The sequence below is a fragment of the Tachyglossus aculeatus genome, chromosome 7 (assembly GCF_015852505.1).
Source record: "Tachyglossus aculeatus isolate mTacAcu1 chromosome 7, mTacAcu1.pri, whole genome shotgun sequence".
Taxonomy (NCBI): domain Eukaryota; kingdom Metazoa; phylum Chordata; class Mammalia; order Monotremata; family Tachyglossidae; genus Tachyglossus; species Tachyglossus aculeatus.
In genome coordinates, this window is record NC_052072.1 from 38,743,024 (window position 1) to 38,766,163 (window position 23,140).

Below are 23,140 nucleotides of genomic sequence, written 5' to 3' on the forward strand. Positions count from 1 at the left end.
GGGGAGATGTGGATGAGGGGTTGGTAGCGAGTCACCAAAACCTGCGGGTCTCACCTCCGCAACATCGCCAAGATCTGCCCTTTCCTCTCCATCCAAACCGCTACCTGGCTGGTACAATCTCTCATCCTACCCGACTGGATTACTGCATCAGCCTCCTCTCTGATCTCCCATCCTCCTGTCTCTCCCCACTTCAGTCTATACTTCACGCCGCTACCCGGATCATCTTTGTGCAGAAACGCTTTGGGCATGTTACTCCCCCCTCAAAAATCTCCAGTGGCTGCCTGTCAACCTACGCATCAAGCAAAAACTCCTCACTCTCGGCTTCAATGCTGTCCATCACCTCGCCCCCTCCTACCTCACCTCCCTTCTCTCCTTCTCCAGCCCAGCCCGCACCCTCCGCTTCTCTGCTGCCACTCACCTCCTCACTGTACCTCGTTCTCGCCTGTCCCGCCGTCGACCCCCAGCCCACGTCCTCTCCCTGGCCTGGAATTCCCTCCCTCCACACTTCCGCCAAGCTAACTCTCTTCCTCCCTTCAAAGCCCTACTGAGACCTCACCTCCTCCAAGAGGCCTTCCCAGACTGAGCCCCCTTTTTCCTCTCCTCCTCCCCATCCCCCCCGCCCTACCTCCTTCCCATCCCCACAGCACCTCTATATATGCTTGTACAGATTTATTACTCTATTTACTTGTACATATTTACTATTCTATTTATTTTGTTAATGATGTGCATCTAGCTTCACTTCTATTTATTCTGATGACTTGACACCTGTCCACATGTTTCGTTTTGTTGTCTGTCTCCCCCTTCTAGACTGTGAGCCCGTTGTTGGGTAGGGACCGTCTCTAGATGTTGCCAACTTGGACTTCCCAAGCACTTAGTCCAGTGCTCTGCACACAGTAAACGCTCAATAAATATGATTGAATGAATGAATGAATGACAGAGGAGATCAAGGTACAGTGAGTATGTTTGTTTTGGAGGAGCAAAGGGTGTGGGCTGGGTGGTAGCAGGAGATGAAAATGTTAAAGATAGGAGGAGGTGAGCTGATTGGGTGCTTAAAAGCCGATGGCAAGGAGTTTCTGTATGATGCAGTGGTGGTTGGGCATTCAATGGAGGATCTTTAGGAGCAGGGAGATGATGACTGACCTTTTTTTAGAAAAACGATCTGGGCGGGAGAGTGAAGCAGGCACTGATGTGACAAGTGACAGTGTTGGGGCAGAAGGGGCAGGACAACCAGGACCCAGATGACTCCGGGGCTTTCACCACTGGGGAATAATAATAATCGTGGTATTTGTTAAGCACTTACTATGTGCCGGGCGCTGTACTAAGCACTGGGGCAGGTACAGGGTAACTGGGTTAGACACAGTCTCTGTCCCACATGGGGCTTCACAGTCTTCATCCCCATTTTATAGATGAGGGAGCTGAGGCTCAGAGAAGTGAAGTGACTGCCCAAAGTCACACAGCAGACAAGTGGCGGAGCCAGGATTAGAACCCAGGTCCTTCTGAGGCAGCAAACTCCTCAAAGGCAGGGACTATAACTTCTGCACACAGTAAGAGCTCAATAACTGTAAACTCGTCCTCTAGACGGTAAGCTCGTTGTGGGCAGAGAATGTGTCTGTTTGTTGTTATTTTGTACTCCCCCAAGCTCTTAGTACAGTGCTCTGCACACAGTAAGCACTCAATAAATACGATTGAATGAATGAGTGAGTAAATATGAATGAAACACTACTGCCACTACCATCAGTTGTCACTGTGGAGCCCCTTATTGTGTGGATTTGGGGAACGGTGGGGTTGGGATAATAATAATTATAATTATGGTATTTGTTAAGTGCTTACTATGTGCCAGGCACTGTACGAAGCACTGGGTTGGATACAAGCAAATCAAGTTGGATACAGTCCCTGTCCCACTTGGGGCTCACAGTCTCAATCTCCATTTTACAGATGAGGTAACTGAGGCCTAGAGAAGTGAATTGATTTGCCCAAGGTCACACACTGCAAAATAATAACAATAATAATAATGATGGCATTTATTAAGCGCTTACTATGTGCAAAGCACTGTTCTAAGCACTGGGGAGGTTACAAGGTGATCAGGTTGTCCCACGGTGGGCTCACAGTCTTAATCCCCATTTTACAGATGAGGCCACTGAGGCCCAGAGAAGTTAAGTGACTTGCCCAAAGTCACACAGCTGACAATTGGCAGAGCCGGGATTTGAACCCATGACCTCTGACTCCAAAGCCCGTGCTCTATCCACCACGCCATGCTGCTTCTCAGGTATTTGTTAAGCATTTACTATGTGCCAGGCACCGTACTAAGCACTGAGGTGGATACAAATAAATCAGGTTGGACACAGTCCCTGTCCCATATGGGGCTCACTGTCTTAATCCCCATTTTAACAGATGAGATAGCTGAAGGACAGAGAAGTGACTTGGGCAAGGTCACACAGCAGACGAGTGTTGGTGTCAGCATTAGAACTCATGACCTCCGGAGTCCCAGGCCTTTGCTCTATCCACTTCACCTTTCTGCTTAGGATGTGAAATGGAGCGGCTCCAATGGAGAGCAACTTTTCTGTCCTCTCCTATTCCCCCATACCAGGAAGTCTGAGGTCCCTTAAAATCCTTTGATCTCACATCAAACTCTGTTCAGGGCCGCTGCTGTTGAAACCATTATTACACCACGCTGCCGAGAAGAGAGTCTTCCCAGCAGCCCTCTTAGCTTTCAAAAGGTTGCTGTGGGCGAACAGAGTTGAGGGGGAGGTAAAGCATTTTGTTTATTTTCCTCTTCGCCAGAAATGCGTGTTTCAGCTACCCGGTATTTACTATCTTCAGCTTGGCTGGTTTTTAGAGTTGAGGATTTTGTTTTCCTACAGGATTAGTCAAAGAAAGGGACGTTGTTTTAAAGTTCACTGTCCTCAGTGCTGGCGTCAGAGACACGATAACCGTGTAACTGGAGAGACAGCGCGGGATGTTTTCTTTCTCCGAGCACCTGAAGAATGGAAGATTTCATCCGCCGGGTCTTCTTGGCTAGGGAGGCGGGGTAAAACGTTCCTCCACCTGGCCTGTTGCTATGGCCATTTCATTTACCTGTATTCCCGGAGCTGGAAGGCGCTGGTAAGAGGAAAGGGCAATAATAGAAACAATAACTTGGAGCGGGGTGGGGAGGTGGAGCGGGGAATGTGGAAGGGAGGAACAGAAAATTCCAGAAGCATTCTCAAGATGCAATTCAACAGTAAATTGCAGTTTGTTCCCTTGCTTAATAATAAGTAATAACAATAATTGTGGTATTTGGTAATCAATCGATGGTAATGATTGAGCATGTACCATGTGCAGAGCACTTTACTTAGCTCTTGGGAGAGTACAATGCAATGAAATTAACAGACACATTCTTTGCCCACAGTGAGGTTATAGTCACTTACTACGTGCCAGGCACTGTACTAAGCACTGGGTTGGATACAAGCAAATCAGGTTGGATACAGTCCCTGTCCCACTTGGGGCTCACAGTCTCAATCTCCATTTTACAGATGAGGTAACTGAGGCCCAGAGAAGTGAAGCACTATACTGAGCACTATACTGAGCGCCGGGGTAGATAGGAGATAATCAGGTCCCACCTGGGGCTCATATTCTAAGTAGGAGGGAGCCCAAGTACTGAATGCCCATTTTGCAGATGAGGGAACTGAGGTGCGGGGAAATTAAGTGATTCTACCCATAGCAGGTAGGTGGTGGAGCCGGGATTCGAACCCAAGCCTTCTGACTCCCAGCCCTGTGCTCTCTCTTAGTCCTCGCTGCTTCTTTTGGTTAAGTCATTCCGCAGAATTCAAATATTTTTTTACATTCAGATAATAACCACCACCACCACCACCACCACAATAATAATAATAATAATAATAATAATAGCACTTATTAAGCACTTACTATGTGCAAAGCACTGTTCTAAGCACTGGGGGGATCCAAGGTGATCAGGTTGTCCCACGGTGGCTCACAGTCAACCCCCATTTTACAGATGAGGTAACTGAGGCCCAGAGAAGTTAAGGGAATTGCCCAAGGTCACACAGCTGACAATTGGCGGAGCCGGGATTTGAACCCGCGACTCCAAAGCCCGGGCTCTTCTGCCACACTCACAGACCTGATTTGGGTGGGTCTGTTTGAAAATATGTCCCTCTTTCAGTACCCCTTGACACCAGTTCGGCACATTCCCTTTTGGATTTAATGGTTAGGACATGAAGAGGAAGGGGGCAGTAAGGAAAGCCTTTGAGATCCCAAACTCTAATGCTTTCTGTGCCTTGCTGTTGGTTCAGTGGAAAAAACAATAACAAAACGCTGCTCTGGGAATGAGGAGATCTGGGTTCTAGTTTTAGTTTGGCCTCTGGGGAGAAAGGGAGAAGGGGAGAAGGTTTTTTGCTAAAAATAAGTATCTGGGGCATTTCACGAGGACAGAAATCCTGAAAAAGAACTGGTTTACTCGGGCAAAGTTTGCGGTAACAGCACGGGAAGTACCCTGAGATCATCCCTTTGACTTTGGATCCTGTGCATAAAGAAAGCTCAGCATGGAATTTCGTAGTGTGCTGCAATCTGCCCTCCTATTCACTCACTCTTTCAATCGTATTTATCGAGCGCTTACTGTGTGCAGAACACTGTACTAAGCGCTTGGGAAGTACGAGTCGGCAACATATAGACACGGTCCCTACCCCACAACGGGCTCACAGTCTAGAAGGGGGAGACAGACAACGAAACAAAACAAGCAGACGGGTGTCAATACCGTCAACAAATAGAATTATAGCTATATACACATCATTAGTAAAATAGAGTAGTAAGTATGTACAAATAAAATAAACATAGCAATAAATATGTACAAATATATACATATACTATACTAGTAATTATGGCATTTGGCAAGCGTTTACTATGTGCCAGGCACTGTACGAAGCACTGGGCTAGATACAAGCAAATGAGGTTGGACACAGTCCCTGTCTCATGTGAGGCTTAATCCCCATTTTGCAGATGAGGTAACTGAGGCCCGAGAAAGTGAAGTGTCTTGCCCTAGGTCACACAGCAGACGAATGGCGGCACGGGGATTGGAACCCGGTTCCTTCTGAAGACTGTGAGCCCACTGTTGGGTAGGGACTGTCTCTATATGTTGCCAATTTGTACTTCCCAAGCGCTTAGTACAGTGCTCTGCACATAGTAAGCGCTCAATAAATACGATTGATGATGATGATGATTCCCAGGCCCATGCTCGCTCTACTAGGCCACGCGGCTTCCTAGTCCCTTGTTGCCTCGACTGCCCAAGTAGGAACGTGGCTATTTACTGAGTGCTTAACTGTGGGCAGAACACATTAAGCACCTGGGAGAGCCCCGCAGCACCTGTATATATGTATATATGTTTGTACGTATTTATTACTCTATTTATTTTATTTGTACGTATTTATTCTATTTATTTTATTTTGTAACTATATTTTGTTTTGTTAATAATAATAATAATGTTGGTATTTGTTAAGCGCTTACTATGTGCAAAGCACTGTTCTAAGCGCTGGGGGGAACACGAGGAGATGAGGTTGTCCCATGTTGGGCTCACAATCTTAATCCCCATTTTACAGATGAGGGAACTGAGGCACAGAGAAGTGAAGTGTCTTGCCCAAGGTCACACAGCAGACATGTGGGGGAGGCGGGATTCGAACCGATGACCTCCGGCTCCCAAGCCCGCGCTCTTTCCACTGAGCCACGCGCTCCCGCCCATAATAATAATGGCATTTATTAAGCGCTTACTATGTGCAAAGCACTGTTCTAAGCGCTGGGGAGGTTACAAGGTGATCAAGTTGTCCCACGGGGGGCTCCCAGTCTTAATCCCCATTTTACAGATGAGGGAACTGAGGTCCAGAGAAGTTAAGTGGCTTGCCCAAAGTCACACAGCTGACAGTTGGCGGAGCCGGGATTTGAACCCATGACCTCTGACTCCATAGGCCGTGCTGTTTTCATTGAGCCACGCTGCTTGAGAGTGTTCTCTGTCTCTTTTATTTTATTTTAGACTGTGAGCCCACAGTTGGGTAGGGACTATCTCTATATGTTGCCAACTTGTACTTCCCAAGCGCTTAGTACAGTGCTCTGCACACAGTAAGTGCTCAATAAATACTATTAATTGATTGATTGATTGATTCCCAAGTGCTTAGTCCAGCGCTGTGCACAGTGAGTCCTCAATTAATACGTTTGAATGAATGAATGAATGAATAAATGCGATTGAAGGAATGAATGATTGTTATTATCATTGTACTTCCCAAGCGCTTAGTCCAGCACTCCACACCCAGCGAGCGCTCAATAAATACGATTGAATGAATGATTATTATTGTAGACTTTTAGACTGTGAGCGCACTGTTGGGTAGGGACCGTCTCTATATGCTGCCAACTTGGACTTCCCAAGCGCTTAGTACAGTGCTCTGCACACAGTAAGCGCTCAATAAATATGATTGATGATGATGATTGTAGTTCCCAAGTGCTTAGTCCAGCGCTGCACACAGTGAGCGCTCAATTAATACGATTGAATGAATGAATGAATGAATGAATAAATGCGATTGAAGGAATGAATGATTGTTATTATCATTGTATTTCCCCAGCGCTTAGTCCAGCGCTCCGCACATAGCGAACGCTCAATAAATACGATTGAATGAATGATTATTATTGTAGACTTTTAGACGGTGAGCCCATTCGTTTAGACTGTGAGCGCACTGTTGGGTAGGGACCGTCTCTACGTGCTGCCAACTTGTACTTCCCAAGCGTTTAGTACAGTGCTCTGAGCACAGTAAGTGCTCAATAAATACGATTGATTGATTAGGGACCGTCTCTAGATGTTGGCAACTTGTACTTCCCAAGCGCTCAGTACAGTGCTCTGCACACAGTTAAGCGCTCAATAAATACGATGGATTGATTAGGGACCGTCTCTAGATGTTGGCAACTTGTACTTCCTAAGTGCTCAGTACAGTGCTCTGCACACGGTAAGCACTCAATAAATACGATGGATTGATTAGGGACCGTCTCTAGATGTTGGCAACTTGTGCTTCCCAAGCGCTCAGTCCAGTGCTTGGCACACGGTAAGTGCTCAACAAATCATCATCATCATCATCATCATCATCAATCGTATTTATTGAGCACTTACCGCGTGCAGAGCACTGTACTGAGCGCTTGGGAAGTACAAATTGGCAACATCTAGAGACAGTCCCTACCCAACAGTGGGCTCACAGTCTAAAAGGGGGAGACAAAACCAAACGCACTAACAAAATAAAATAAATAGAATAGATATGTACAAGTAAAACAAATAAATAAATAAATAAATAGAGTAATAAATCTGTACAAATATATATATATATATATATATATATATATATACAGGTGCTGTGGGGAAGGGAAGGAGGTAAGATGGGGTGATGGAGAGGGGGACGAGGGGGAGAGGAAGGAAGGGGCTCAAATAAATACGATGGATTGATTAGGGACCGTCTCTAGATGTTGGCAACTTGTCCTTTCCAAGCGCTCAGTCCAGTGCTCGGCACATGGTAAGCGCTCAATAAATACGATGGATTGATTAGGGACCGTCTCTAGATGCTGGCAACTTGTACTTCCCAAGTGCTCAGTACACTGCTCGGCACATGGTAAGTGCTCAATAAATATGATGGATTGATTAGGGACCGTCTCTAGATGTTGCCAACTTGTACTTCCCAAGCGCTCAGTACAGTGCTCTGCACACGGTAAGCGCCCAATCAATACGATTGATTGATTAGGGACCGTCTCTAGAAGGTGGCAACTTGTCCTTCCCAAGCGCTCAGTCCAGTGCTCTGCACGCGGTAAGCACTCAATAAATACGATTGATTGATTAGGGGCCGTCTTTAGATATTTATTGAGCGCTTACCGTGTGCAGAGCACTGTACTAAGCGCTTGGGAAGTACAAATTGGCGACATATAGAGACAGTCCCTACCCAACAGTGGGCTCACAGTCTAAAAGGGGGAGACAAAAGCAAACACACTAACAAAATAAAATAAATAGAATAGATATGTACAGGTAAAATAAATAACTAAATAGAGTAATAAATCTGTACAAACATCTATACATCTATACAGGTGCTGTGGGGAAGGGAAGGAGGTAAGATGGGGGGTATGGAGAAGGGGACGAGGGGGAGAGGAAGGAAGGGGCTCAAATAAATATGATGGATTGATTAGGGACCGTCTCTAGATGTTGGCAACTTGTCCTTCCCAAGCGCTCAGTCCAGTGCTCTGCACACAGTAAGCGCTCAATAAATACGATGGATTGATTAGGGACCGTCTCTAGATGTTGGCAACTTGTACTTCCCAAGCGCTCAGTACAGTGCTCGGCACACGGTAAGTGCTCAATAAATACGATGGATCGATTAGGGACCGTCTCTAGATGTTGGCAAGTTGTCCTTCCCAAGCGCTCAGTCCACTGCTCTGCACGTGGTAAGTGCTCAATAAATACGATGGATCGATTAGGGACCGTCTCTAGAAGTTGGCAGCTTGTACTTCCCAAGCGCTCAGTCCAGTGCTCTGCACACGGTAAGCGCTCAATAAATACGATGGATCGATTAGGGACCGTCTCTAGATGTTGGCAAGTTGTACTTCCCAAGCGCTCAGTACAGTGCTCGGCACACGGTAAGCGCTCGATAAATACGATGGATTGATTAGGGACCGTCTCTAGATGTTGGCAACTTGTCCTTCCCAAGCGCTCAGTCCAGTGCTCGGCACACGGTAAGCGCTCGATAAATACGATGGATTGATTAGGGACCGTCTCTAGATGTTGGCAACTTGTACTTCCCAAGCGCTCAGTACAGTGCTCGGCATCATCATCATCATCAATCGTATTTATTGAGCACTTACTATGTGCAGAGCACTGTACTAAGTGCTTGGGAAGTCCAAATTGGCAACATCTAGAGACAGTTCCTACCCAACAGTGGGCTCACAGTCTAAAAGGGGGAGACAGAGAACAAAACCAAACATACTAACAAAATAAAAGAAATAGAATAGATATGTACAAGTAAAATAAATCAATAAATAGAGTAATAAATATGTACAAACATATATACATATATACAGGTGCTGTGGGGAAGGGAAGGAGGTAAGATGGGGTGATGGAGAGGGGGGCGAGGGGGAGAGGAAGGAAGGGGCTCAAATAAATACGATTGATTGATTAGGGACTGTCGCTAGATGTTGGCAACTTGTACTTCCCAAGCGCTTAGTACAGTGCTCTGCACGCGGTAAGCACTCAATAAATACGATGGATCGATTAGGGACCGTCTCTAGAAGGTGGCAACTTGTACTTCCCAAGCGCTCAGTCCAGTGCTCGGCACACGGTAGGCGCTCAATAAATACGATGGGTCGATTAGGGACCGTCTCTAGATGTTGGCAACTTGTCCTTCCCAAGCGCTCAGTCCAGTGCTCTGCAAGCGCTCAATAAATACGATTGATTGATTAGGGACCGTCTCTAGATGTTGGCAACTTGTACTTCCCAAGCGCTCAGACCAGTGCTCTGCACGCGGTAAGCGCTCAATAAATACAATGGATTGATTAGGGCCCGTCTCTAGATGTTGGCAACTTGTCCTTCCCAAGCGCTCAGACCAGTGCTCTGCACGTGGTAAGCGCTCAATAAATACGATGGATTGATTAGGGCCCGTCTCTAGATGTTGGCAACTTGTCCTTCCCAAGCGCTCAGTCCAGTGCTCTGCACACGGTAAGCACTCAATCAATACGATGGATCGAGTAGGGCCCGTCTCTAGATGTTGGCAACTTGTCCTTCCCAAGCGCTCAGTATAGTGCTCTGCAAGCGCTCAATAAATACGATTGATTGATTAGGGACCGTCTCTAGATGTTGGCAACTTGGATGTCCCAAGCACTCAGTCCAGTGCTCTGCACGTGGTAAGCGCTCAATCAATACGATTGAATGAACGTCCCCATCTCCCTCCCCATCTTCCCTCCTTCCCTTCCCCCCAGCACCTGTATATATGTCTATATGTTTGTACATATTTATTACTCTATTTATTTATTTTACTTGTACCAATTTATTCTATTCATTTTATTTTGTTGATATGTTTGGTTTTGTTCTCCGTTTCCCCCTTCTAGACTGTGAGCCCACCGTTGGGTAGGGACCGTCTCTATATGTTGCCAACTTGTCCTTCCCAAGCGCTTAGCATATTTATTTATATACATATTCATTCATACATACATACATACATATTTATACATATTTATTACTCCATTTATTTATTTATTTATTTATTTGACTTGTACATTTCTATCCTACTTATTTCATTTTGTTGGTATGTTTGGTTCTGTTCTCCGTCTCCCCCTTTTAGACTGCGAGCCCACTGTAGGGTAGGGACCGTCTCTATGTGATGCCAATTTGTACTGCCCAAGCGCTTAGTACAGTGCTCTGCACATAGTAAGCGCTCAATAAATACGATTGATGATGATGATATGTATATATGTTGCCAACTTGTACTTCCCAAGCGCTTAGTACAGTGCTCTGCACATAGTAAGCGCTCAATAAATACGATTGATGATGATTGATTGATTGATTGATTGATTAGCACAGTGCTCTGCGCGCAGTAAGCGCTCAATCAATACGATTGATGATGATGAATGAATGAATGAATGAATGCAGCGCCGCGCACCCGGCGGGCGCTCAATGACTGAATGACTGCGGGCGCCCCCCCCCTCCGGGAGGATGACGTCACCGCGGCCCCTCCCCTCCGCCGCTGCGCGCGGTGCCAGGGATGAGGCCGTCACGTGACCTCACATCCGGTTGGGGAGACCCCCCCCCCCCAGCGTGAGCCGTCGGGGGCGCGCGTGCGCGCTGTGTGTGTGTGTGTGTGTGTGTGTGTGTGTGTGTGGTGTGTGAGGGGGTTGAGGCGGTGGGCTGGCGCGCGCGCGGCCGTCCGGCCTCAGGAACCGGTTTGAAGCGGTTCCGTGAGGGCGCCCCTTCCCTCCGGCGGCCGGCCGGCCGGCCGGGACCGGACCCCGGCGGGGGGGAGGGGGAGGGAGGGAGGGAGGGAGGGAAGGGGCCGCCATGGGGCTCGCGGCGGAGCGGCGCCCGCCCTTCTGAGGAGAAGCCGGCGGCAGCCCGGTGAGGAAGGCGGCCGGGGGGCTGGGGGGAGGCCGCCACACACCTGTCACCCGGGCGCTGGGGGAGACGCCCCCACCGGGCACTGATTAAGCGCTTACTAGGTGCACAGCGCCGTCCTAAGCGCCGGGGAGGTTAGAGGGCGATCAGGTTGGCCCACGCGGGGCTCACCGTCTTCACCCCCATTTTGCAGATGAGGGAGCTGAGGCCCAGAGTGGGGTAGCCGCCCCCACCGCTTCTGGGAAAAGAGGGCCCTCACCAGAATCAATCCATCAATCCATCGTATTTATTGAGAGCTTACTGTGTGCAGAGCACTGTACTAAGCGCTTGGGAAGGACAAAGCGGGGAGCGGGGCAACGAAGGGAGAAACCGGGGCCCCGAGGATGCTCAGGGGATGAGGATTCGCCCTTCCCCAGCGCCTCTTCAATGATAATGATGACACTGATTAAGCGCTTACTATGTGCACAGCGCCGTCCTAAGCGCTGGGGAGGTTAGAAGGCGATCAAGTTGGCCCACGCGGGGCTCACCGTCTTCACCCCCATTTTGCAGATGAGGGAGCTGAGGCCCAGAGTGGGGTGGCCGCCCCCACCGCGTATGGGAAAAGACGGCCCTCACCAGAAGCGGGGCAACGAAGGGAGAAACCGGGGCCCCGAGGGCGCCCAGGGGTTGAGGATTCGCCCTTCCCCAGCGCCTATTCAATAATAATGATGGCATTGATTAAGCGTTTACTATGTGCACAGCACTGTCCTAAGCGCTGGGGAGGTTAGAAGGCGATCAAGTTAGCCCACGCGGGGCTCACGGTCTTCACCCCCATTTTACAGATGAGGAAGCTGAGGCCCAGAGTGGGGTAGCCGCCCCCACCGCTTCTGGGAAAAGAGGGCCCTCACCAGAAGTGGGGCAATGAAGGGAGAAACCGGGGCCCCGAGGACGCTCAGGGGATGACGATTCGCTCTTCCCCAGCGCCTCTTCAGCAGTAATGATGGCACTGGTTAAGCGCTTACTAGGTGCACAGCGCCGTCCTAAGCGCCGGGGAGGTTAGAAGGCGATCAGGTTGGCTCACGCGGGGCTCACCGTCTTCACCCCCATTTTACAGATGAGGGAGTTGAGGCCCAGAGTGGGGTAGCCGCCCCCACTGCTTCTGGGAAAAGAGGCCCCTCACCAGAAGCAGGGACTGGGGCAACGAAGGGAGAAACCGGGGCCCCGAGGACTCTCAGGGGATGAGGATTCGCCCTTCCCCAGCACCTATTCAATAATAATAATGGCATTGATTAAGCGTTTACTGTGTGTAGAGCACCGTCCTAAGCGCTGGGGAGGTTAGAAGGCGATCAGGTTGGCCCACGCGGGGTTCACGGTCTTCACCCCCATTTTACAGATGAGGGAGCTGAGGCCCAGAGTGGGGTAGCTGCCCCCACCCATTCTGGGGAAAGAGGCCCCTCACCAGAAGCGGGGCAACGAAGGGAGAAACCGGGGCCCCGAGGGCGCCCAGGGGATGAGGATTCGCCCTTCCCCAGCGCCTCTTCAGTAGTAATGATGGCACTGGTTAAGCGCTTACTATGTGCACAGCACTGTCCTGAAAGCGCTGGGGAGGTTAGAAGGTGATCAGGTTGGCCCACGCGGGGCTCACGGTCTTCACCCCCATTTTACAGATGAGGGAGTTGAGGCCTAGAGTGGGGTGGCCGCCCCCACCGCTTCTGGGAAAAGAGGCCCCTCACCAGAAGCGGGGCAACGAAGGGAGAAACCTGGGTCCCGAGGACGCTCAGGGCATGAGGATTCGCCCTTCCCCAGCCCCTATTCAATAATAATGACAGCACTGATTAAGCGCTTACTATGTGCACAGCGCTGTCCTAAGCGCCGGGGAGGTTAGAAGGCGATCAGGTTGGCCCACGCGGGGCTCACCGTCTTCACCCCCATTTTGCAGATGAGGGAGCTGAGGCCCAGAGTGGGGTAGCCGCCCCCACCCATTCTGGGAAAAGAGGGCCCTCACCAGAAGCGGGGCAACGAAGGGAGAAACCGGGGCCCCGAGGACACCCAGGGGATGATGATTCGCCCTTCCCCAGCGCCTATTCAATAATAATGATGGCACTGATTAAGCGTTTACTATGTGCACAGCACTGTCCTAAGCGCTGGGGAGGTTAGAAGGCGATCAAGTTAGCCCACGCGGGGCTCACGGTCTTCACCCCCATTTTACAGATGAGGAAGCTGAGGCCCAGAGTGGGGTAGCCGCCCCCACCGCTTCTGGGAAAAGAGGCCCCTCACCAGAAGCGGGGCAACGAAGGGAGAAACCGGGGCCCCGAGGACGCTCAGGGGATGAGGATTCGCCCTTCCCCAGCGCCTCTTCAGTAGTAATGATGGCACTGGTTAGCGCTTACTATGTGCACAGCACTGTCCTGAAAGCGCTGGGGAGGTTAGAAGGTGATCAGGTTGGCCCACGCGGGGCTCACGGTCTTCACCCCCATTTTACAGATGAGGGAGTTGAGGCCTAGAGTGGGGTGGCCGCCCCCACCGCTTCTGGGAAAAGAGGCCCCTCACCAGAAGCGGGGCAACGAAGGGAGAAACCTGGGTCCCGAGGACGCTCAGGGCATGAGGATTCGCCCTTCCCCAGCCCCTATTCAATAATAATGACGGCACTGATTAAGCGCTTACTATGTGCACAGCGCTGTCCTAAGCGCCGGGGAGGTTAGAAGGCGATCAGGTTGGCCCACGCGGGGCTCACCGTCTTCACCCCCATTTTGCAGATGAGGGAGCTGAGGCCCAGAGTGGGGTAGCCGCCCCCACCCATTCTGGGAAAAGAGGCCCCTCACCAGAAGCGGGGCAACGAAGGGAGAAACCGGGGTCCCGAGGACGCTCAGGGGATGAGGATTCGCCCTTCCCCAGCACCTATTCAATAATAATAATGGCATTGATTAAGCGTTTACTGTGTGTAGAGCACCGTCCTAAGCGCTGGGGAGGTTAGAAGGCGATCAGGTTGGCCCACGCGGGGTTCACGGTCTTCACCCCCATTTTACAGATGAGGGAGCTGAGGCCCAGAGTGGGGTAGCTGCCCCCACCCATTCTGGGGAAAGAGGCCCCTCACCAGAAGCGGGGCAACGAAGGGAGAAACCGGGGCCCCGAGGGCGCCCAGGGGATGAGGATTCGCCCTTCCCCAGCGCCTCTTCAGTAGTAATGATGGCACTGGTTAAGCGCTTACTATGTGCACAGCACTGTCCTGAAAGCGCTGGGGTGGTTAGAAGGTGATCAGGTTGGCCCACGCGGGGCTCACGGTCTTCACCCCCATTTTACAGATGAGGGAGTTGAGGCCCAGAGTGGGGTAGCCGCCCCCACCCATTCTGGGGAAAGAGGCCCCTCACCAGAAGCGGGGAGCGGGGCAACGAAGGGAGAAACCGGGGCCCCGAGGACGCTCAGGGGATGACGATTCGCCCTTCCCCAGCACTTATTCAATAATAATGATGGCACTGGTTAAGCGCTTACTATGTGCACAGCACTGTCCTAAGCGCTGGGGAGGTTAGAAGGCGATCAGGTTGTCCCACGGGGGGTTCACGGGCTTCACCCCCGTTTAACAGATGAAGGAGCTGAGGCCCAGAGAAGTGAAGCGACTGGCCCAAAGTCACACAGCTGACAAGTGGCGGGGCTGGGATTTGAACCCATGACCTCTGACTCCAAAGCTCTTTCCACTGAGCCACGCTGCTTCAGTCGTATTTATTGAGCGCTTACTGTGTGCAGAGCACTGCACTAAGCGCCTGCTGGGTGGAGAATGATGGTTGGGGCCTCGGGAGTCCATCCCTTCCAGGCCCTCCCTCTCTCTTCCCCCCTTGAGCCCCCAAAGATTGCCCACTTGGACTTCCCAAGCGCTTAGTGCAGTGCTCTGCACCTGGCAGGCGCTCAATGAATGATAATGGGGGCCTGTGGAGTCCATCCCTTCCAGGCCCTTCCTCTCTCATCTCCCCTCAGGCCCCCAAAGATTGCCCACGTGGACTTCCCAAGCGCTTAGTGCAGTGCTCTGCACCCAGCGAGCGCTCAATGAATACGATTGAATGAATGAATGAATTTAGGGCCCTGGGCAAGTGTGGAGCGCCCTTTCTTCTCTCCACAGATCGGGGTGAGACGCCTTGGAGGACGGGGGCTGGACAGAGGAGGTAGGACTCGCCCTCACCATCTTTTATTATTAATTATGGTGTTTGTTAAATGCTTACTATATGCCAAGCAAAACTCGGGACCCTTGGTCACCCGGAGCCACGTGGAGGGGGCTTGGCAGAAAAGGCCACGATCCGGCGTTTTGTAAAAACAGTAATGATGGTTTTTCTTAAGCGCTTACTAATCCCGGCTCTGCCGCTTCTCTGCTGTGTGACTTTAGGCGAGTCACTTCCCTTCTCTGGGCCTCAGTGACCTCATCTCTAAAATGAGGATTAAGACTGTGAGCCCCATGTGGGACAACCTGATCACCTTGTATGTGCCCCAGCGCTCAGAACAGTGCTTCGCACATAGTAAGCGCTGAACGAATGCCATCATGATTAGGTGCCAAGCACTGTTCTCAGACCTGGGATAGGTACAAGGTGATCAGGATGTCCCTCGTGGGGCTCACAGTCTTCACCCCCATTTTACGGACTAGGGAACTGAGGCCCAGAGAAGTTAAGTGACTTGCCCTGAGTCACACAGCTGGCAAGTGGCGGAGCCGGGAAGGTCAGGCCGCTTCTTTAAATGTGTTTTTGATGCACTCGTTAAAAAGCAGATATTAGGAGGACACCAAAATGAATCGTGTACTTGGCCAAAGAGACGGTGTCCGGAGGCACCTATCAGCACCAGGAGGATTTTGGGGTCTAGAGGTGAAACTTCCAAAAGGCAGGGTGTTTCGGGAGCGTTTCTTGCCTTAATAATAATAGTAATAATGATGGTATTTGTTAAGCGCTTACTATGTGCCGAGCACTGTTCTAAGCGCCGGGGTAGATACGAGGTCATCAGGTTGTCCCACGTGGGGCTCACAGCCTTAACCCCCATTTTACAGATGAGGTAACTGAGGCCCAGTGACTTGCCCAAAGTCACACAACTGATTAGTGGCGGAGCCGGGATTAGAACCCAAGACCCCCGACTCCCAAGCCCGGGTTCTTTCTACTAAACCACGCTGCCTTAGTGAATGAAGATTATTCGGAGGGCAAGTCCCGTCGGCTTGTGCTCTTGTTTAGAACTCTTCCTTACCAGACCATTTATTTTGTTTCCGTGGAAGGTATGTGGCACGCTCTTCTCCGGAGGACTGTTGCTTTGATGAACAGACTACGGTTGCCAAAATAAATGTGTATGTATAGATTTCACACCACGGTTTAGCAACCCCTCTTCCGATCCTGTTAGATCTCAGGAAGCTGCTTGACATATCAAATCTTTTACCCTGTTTATGGTAAAAGTGTACTTTTCCTGTTAACAAATCGATGAGGTTTCAGTCCACGTGATTTAGGTTAGGACTGAGAGAGAGGTCAATTAAACATGCCGAAACATTGGCGAGGTAGACACTGATCTTTTTGCAATAAAAGATTATAGTAGTGGCATCGAAGTGTATACTGTGTGCCAAGCACTCTACGAGATAGGTTGGGCACAGTCTCTCTGTCACAGTCCGAGGAAGACAGGTGTTGAATCCCCATTTTGCAGATGACACAGAAGTTAAGTGACTTGCCCAAGGTCACCCAGCAAGCAACTGCCAGAACTGAGACTAAAATACAAGTCCTTTGATTCCCAGACCTATGTTTTCCACTAGACCACCTACTTCATAATAATAATTGTGGTATTTGTTAAGAGCTTCCAATATGCCAGGCACTGTGCTAAGCGCTGGGGTAGGTGCCAGAAAATCGGGCTGGACACAGTCCCTGTCCCACATGGGGCTCACAGACTTAATTCCCATTTTACAGATGAGGGAACTGAGGCACAGAGAAGTTAAGTGACTTGCCCAGGGTCAGACAGCAGACAAGTGGGGGAGCCACGGTTAGAATCCAGATACTTGGACTCCCAGATCTGTGCTGTATCCACTAAGCACACTGTTCCTCAGCAGTATGATTTCAGTAATAGAGTATTGAGAATTCATGTGTGCAGAACACACTACAAGGCACTGAAAAAAGAATAAAATACTCTCCCTTCTCATGAGAAATTCATAATATAATGGGAGTGGTGGGGTAAACACAAATCAGTCAAATGATGGCATTTATTGAGTGCTTACTGTGTGCAGAATACTGTACAAAGCATTTGGGAAAGTAGAGAACAGGACTGTTGGGAGACAAGACATTAAGACAAGACAGACCAGATCGGGAGACAGAATTAAAGTAAATTACAGAAAGGGAAATGGCAGAGTATCAGGCTGTGTACATAAGTGCTTTGGGGCTGGGGCAAATATCCAAGGCTTGGGTATACACCCAAGTGCATAGGCGATAACAGAAGGGAGGGGGAGAATAGGGGGCCTGAGGGCTTAGTACAGTAAAAATGAGTATAACACAGTAGAGCTGATAGACATGATCCCTGCCCACAAGTATCCTATCAATTAGAGGAGGACTTTACAGGATTATGCTTCCGCACAAATGACAGAAACACAATTTTGGAGTGGTTGCAGTGTTTGGAACCAGTTTATCTGAAAATGCTCGAGTTGGTATTTTATTTTAGTGGGGAAATTAGTTAAACGCAAATATAATATGTAGTCAATAAGCTTTAAGTTGATGGGGTATGTACATACATCTTTTGCACCACTCTGTAGGTTATACTGTAGAGGTAATGAAGGCTTATGTAGAAAATTAGTGGATTGGGATGATTGTCATCTCATTCAACCAATAGTGTTTATTAAGTGCTTGCTTTGTGCAAAGCACTCTGAGTGCAGTAGAATTTGAATCATTCAATCAAAGGTATTTGAGTGCTCGATTCCCACCCTCACTGAACTTAGGAGTTTATCTGGGGAAACAGAAGCCAACATAAATTAGAAGCAATAATCTAAAAGATATGAACCCAAGTGCTTTGGGGGTTGTGAGTATGTAAGTGCTTATGCGGCATAGATGGGGTTAAGTGACATTTTGGGGTACAAAAGTGGGGAGATTAGAAATCCATTAGAGGAGTTGTGATTTTTAGAAGGGCTTTGAAGATGGGAGAGCTTTGGTCTGGCTGGTGGAAGGGGGAATGGAGTTTCATGCGGGAGGGAGGTCTTGAGCAAGAGGTTGGTGACAGGACAGACAAGAATGAGGCACAGTGACTAAGCTAACTTGAGGAACGAAGAAGTGCAAGCTGGGATATAGTGGGAGAATGGAGTGACTAAGTAGGAAGGAGAGAGCTGAATCCTTTAAAGCCATTCTACTGGATGTGGAGTGGGATGGGTAACCTTGGGAGGATTTTTAGAGGTGGAAAGACGGGCAGAGAAGTGCTCTGGAAAAATTCTGGCATCATATTGAAGTGTGCATTGGAGGAGAGAGAGACCGGAGCCTGCTGCAGTAGTTAAGATGAGTTATGAGAAATAACGGTACCAATGTAGTGTCTGTTTGGATGGAGAGGAAGAGGCAGATTTTCTAAGTGTTGTAGAGCAAAGACTGATGACTGACTGAAAGTGGATGTTGAAAAAGAGGGAAGGGTCAAGGATAATGCTAAGGTTTCAGGCTTGAGAGAAAGATAGGTGGGGAGTGGATTTGATAGGAAAGGTGAGTTCAGTTTTGGAGATTTTTTTTTAAATGACTGACACTTATTAAGCCCTTAGTATGTGCTAGGACTAATAATAATAATAATGGCATTTATTAAGCGCTTACTATGTGCAAAGCACTGTTCTAAGTGCTGGGGAAGTTACAGGGTGATCAGGTTGTCCCACGGGGGGTTCACAGTCTTAATCCCCATTTTATAGATGAGGGAACTGAGGCACAGAGAAGTTAAGTGACTTGCCCAAAGTCACACAGCTGACAAGTGACGGAGCAGGGATTTGAACCCATGACCTCTGACTCCAAAGGCCGTGCTCTTTTCCACTGAGCCACGCTGCTAAGCATTGGGGTAGATACAAACTAATCAGGTTGAACACAGTCCATGTCCCACATGGGGCTCTGAGTCGCCATCCTCATTTTACAGATGAGGTAACTGAGGCACAGAGAACTTTGGAGTCAGTGGTCATGGGTTCAAATCCCGGCTCTGCCAATTGTCAGCTGTGTGATTTTGGGCAAGTCACTTAACTTCTCTGGGCCTCAGTGACCTCATCTGTAAAATGGGGATTGACTGTGAGCCCTCCGTGGGACGACCTGATCACTCTGTAGCCTCCCCAGCACATAAAACAGTGCTTTGCACATAGTAAGCGCTTAATACATGCCATTATTATTATTATTATTTATTATTAAGTGACTTGGCCAAGGTCACACAGCAGACAAGTGGTGGAGCTGGGTCTAGAATCCAGGTCCTCTCACTCCCAGGCCTGTTGCCTTTCCACTAGGCCACACTACTGAGCTCAAGGTGCAGGTGGGACATCCAAGAAACAGGGGGATGCATGAGATGGCAGAAAGTGATGCGGATTTGGGATCCAAAGAGGTGATGCTGACGCTGTGGGATGGGTGAGGTCCTCAAAGAAGATTGCGAATAGCGGGGGCCCCAAAACAGATTGTTTAGAGACATCCACAGTAAGGGAACAGAAGTCAGAGGAAGGGCTGGCCGAAGGCATGGAGAAGTATCAAGCGGAGAGAGAAGACAACCGGAAGAGGTGTTTTGGAAAAACCAGGGTCCTCAGTGTCAAAGGCACACAACAAATTGAGAATGAATAGGAGGAATAAAATCCATTAGATGTGGTGAGAAGGGAGTCATCAGTGACCTTGGAGAGAGAAGCCTCAGAGGTTTCAGTAGAGTGAAGGGGATGGAAGAAAGACTGTACTTGGAGGAGGAGAGGAATTGGGGGCAGCATATGTGTACAGCCCATTCAAGAAGTTTAGGCCAGAGTCAACCAGTGGTCTCCAGTGAGTGCTTACTGGGGGCAGTAACCTTCACCTCAAACCTGTGAGGTTGAGAAGCAGCGTGGCTCAGTGGAAAGATCACGGGCTTTGGAGTCAGAGGTCATGGGTTCAAATTCCACGACTTGTCTGCTGTGCGACTTTGGGCAAGTCACTTAACTTCTCTGGGCCTCAGTTCCCTCATCTGTAAAATGGGGATGAAGACTGAGCCCCATGTGGGACAACCTGATCACCTTGTATCCTCCCCAGCACTTAGAACAGTGCTTTGCACATAGTAAGCGCTTAACAAATGCCATTATTATTATTATTATTATTGTTATTATTATTAAAGGCAGGTATTATTCCCATTGTGCAGGTGAGGAAACTGAGATACAGAGAAGTTGAGTGACTTGCCCACAGTCACACGGCAAGTTAGGGGCACAGTGTGGACTTGAAAGGCTGATGTTCTATTTCTCCATTCCGCTTCCTCTCGGGGAACTCAGGCCTGATTATTTGGATTTTTTTTCAAGTAGCTGGCGAGGTCATCTGGAACAAGAGATTGCGGGGTGGGAGCGTGAGGGTTTCAGAACCTAACGGTCGGGAATGGTTGATGGGGAGAATAGACAGAGAAGTTAATGAGGAGGAGTGTTATAGTGAGTAGCGGAAGATAGGGCAGAGTTGTAATAGATAAGGGTGAATTTAAAGTGAGTAAAATTGGCCTGGTGCCTGGGTTTCCGCCTTCCATGGTCTGAGGGCCAGAGGAAGTGTACTGTTGAGGTGATCCAGGCATAGCATTGGTGTGAAATCAGAGGAATGGGGGCAGCCGTAGTGAGTTTGGCAGGGTGGGCAGATGGAGGGCAAAGGATTGTGCATCGAGAGGGGAAATTAGATGGGCCACGTGGAGGGGGTTGAGATCAGAGGACTCGGTCTGGTGAGAGGGCAGTTCGGCAGGGGTAGGGCTAGCAGGGGAGAGAAGGTGGATTAGAAGGTTGTGGTCTGGAGTTGGAATTTCAGCGTTCAGAGTGAAATCAGAAATGGTATAATGACAAGTGGCATGAGTCCAAGTTGGTCTGCACACAGTAAATGCTCAGTAAATACGATTGAATGAATGAGCACTCATATGGGGGTTGAAGTCCTTATGGCTCAGTTTAAGGGAGGAAAGGGAGAGAGTGAGGCTTCCAGATTGCTTAGAAAATTGGAGGCAGGGCCAGAAGAGAGATGGATGACCGCAGCAAGTAATTGAAGCAGTTGGTAGGAGGTGGAAGATGTCGGTTGATGTTGATGTAATTTTATAAAGATGGTGAAATTCAGGGTTTTAATTCTTCCTGACTTTTTCTTGAAGATTAAATTTGGCTCTTCGTGGAGAGATCTGGACCCATATTACAGATTTGGGGCCCCCAACTGGTTGAAGAAAGGTCCCAAGAAATACTCAGTAGTTTGGTTTCAGATTGGGTAGCTGGGGAGGAGCAGCAGGTGTAGAAGTGTTATACCTATATGATTTGTCCGGAGTCTGTTTATAATTAATCTAATCAACTATCTTGATAAAGGCACTTAGGGGAAGCACATCAACTATGATAACAGCTTGGGAGGTGGGCTAGGAAGACAAGAATAACTTCAAAACTATTGGGGTTACTATAACTTCTACAGTTGAGCTACTATTCTGATCACTTGGGAGAAGTACTCTTGGAGCAATCAGAATTTTATTAGATGTTATGGAGAAACACTATTGCTTTCATTTTTGGAGAGCTGTAATGGTAGGCTTGACATTTAGGGGAAGTTTTGCTGGGAGAAGGAGAACCGGACAATGTGATCTCTTGTGACTCCTATTTCATAACTAAAATGTGTTCCAACGTGTTGAAGTTAAACAGCCATGGAATAGAAAAACCAAGGTGAGAACTAAAACAGGGAAAGACCTTTTAAAGGGTTATTTGAATCAGTGCATTTAGAGATGTACACCGTGATGACTTGCATCTTAAGGAATTTCAGGAATTGGCTGGGCATTTAGGGCTATTAATGATCTAACCTTCTCACTGTACCTCAGTCTCGCCTATCTCGCCAGCGCCGACTCCTAGCCCATTTCCTGCCTCTGGCCTGGAATGCCTTCCCATCTCAAATCCAATGGACAATTACCCTCCCTGCCTTCGAAGCCTTGTTAAAGGCACATCTCCTCCAGGAAGCCTTCCTAAACTCCCCTTTTCTCTTCTCCCACTCTCTTCTGTGTCAATGGGACTTGCTCCCTTTGTTCTTCCCCCTCCCAGCCCCACAGCACTTATGTACATATCTGTAGTTTATTTATTTCTATTGATGTCTCCCCCCCTCCCGCCCCCCCCCAAGACTGTAAGCTCGTTGTGGGCAGGGAATGCGTCTGTTTATTGTATTGTACTCTTCCAAGCTCTTACTACAGTCCTCTGCACACAGTAAGTGCTCAATAAATACAACTGAATGAATGAATCTGATGTTATAGAAAGCTGTTAGCCTCTTGTTTCTGCTTATCCAGTTCTCCCTCCCACTTAGAACATGAGCCCCATGTGGGACCTGATGAGCTTATATCTACCCCAGTGATTAGTACAGTGCTTGGCCAATAGAAAGCACATAAAAAAACACAATTATTATTAAACATTTAGGCTCTTGTTGTGTTTTCCAGCATTCCTGCGTAGAGTAAATGGAAGAGCACTGGGCCCACAATGTATCTCTTTATCCCCTTCTAGATTGTTAGGTCCTTTGAGGGTGGGGAAAGTCTGCTTTTTCTGTTGTACTCTGTCTCCCAAGTGCTTAATGCAGTGCTGTGCACACAGTAAGCACTCTGTAATCATTGACTGATTACCCCATTGGCAGCAGGAAATAAATTAGACAAGGGTAGTCACAGCTCTGACCCATCCAGCCATACTGTCATGAAGCAGTCTCAAAATCTTTTTGAACTTTTCAGAGCTGCCAAATGTACTGATCAATTCGCAGAGTCCACATAGTGTCAAATACTTTCAGAAGATCTGTGAAAACCGTATCAAGGTCTTCGTATTGCTCGCTGCAATTTTCCTGTTTCTGTTGTGCCTCCAAGATCATATTCTTGATATGAAGTAGCATGGCCTAGTGAAAAGAGCATTGGCTTGGGGGTCAGAGGACCTGAGTTCTAATA

General features: G+C 48.8%; 1 protein-coding gene across 5 annotated transcripts in view; it reads left to right on the forward strand.

Moving 5' to 3' along the window:
• Positions 1 to 2,923: 2,923 nt before the first annotated feature.
• Positions 2,924 to 23,140, forward strand: part of ATP13A3 (ATPase 13A3) — a 104,754-nt gene continuing 84,537 nt past the window's right edge. For 2 of the 5 annotated variants that reach the window (XM_038749565.1, XM_038749569.1), the window contains exons 1-2: positions 2,925 to 3,102; positions 15,192 to 15,234. The gene's annotated coding sequence lies outside the window, so the exon portion shown is untranslated. Of the gene's footprint in view, positions 3,103 to 11,081; positions 11,105 to 15,191; positions 15,235 to 23,140 lie in introns of those variants that run through there. The other 3 variants (XM_038749567.1, XM_038749566.1, XM_038749568.1) reach the window with 3 other exon arrangements.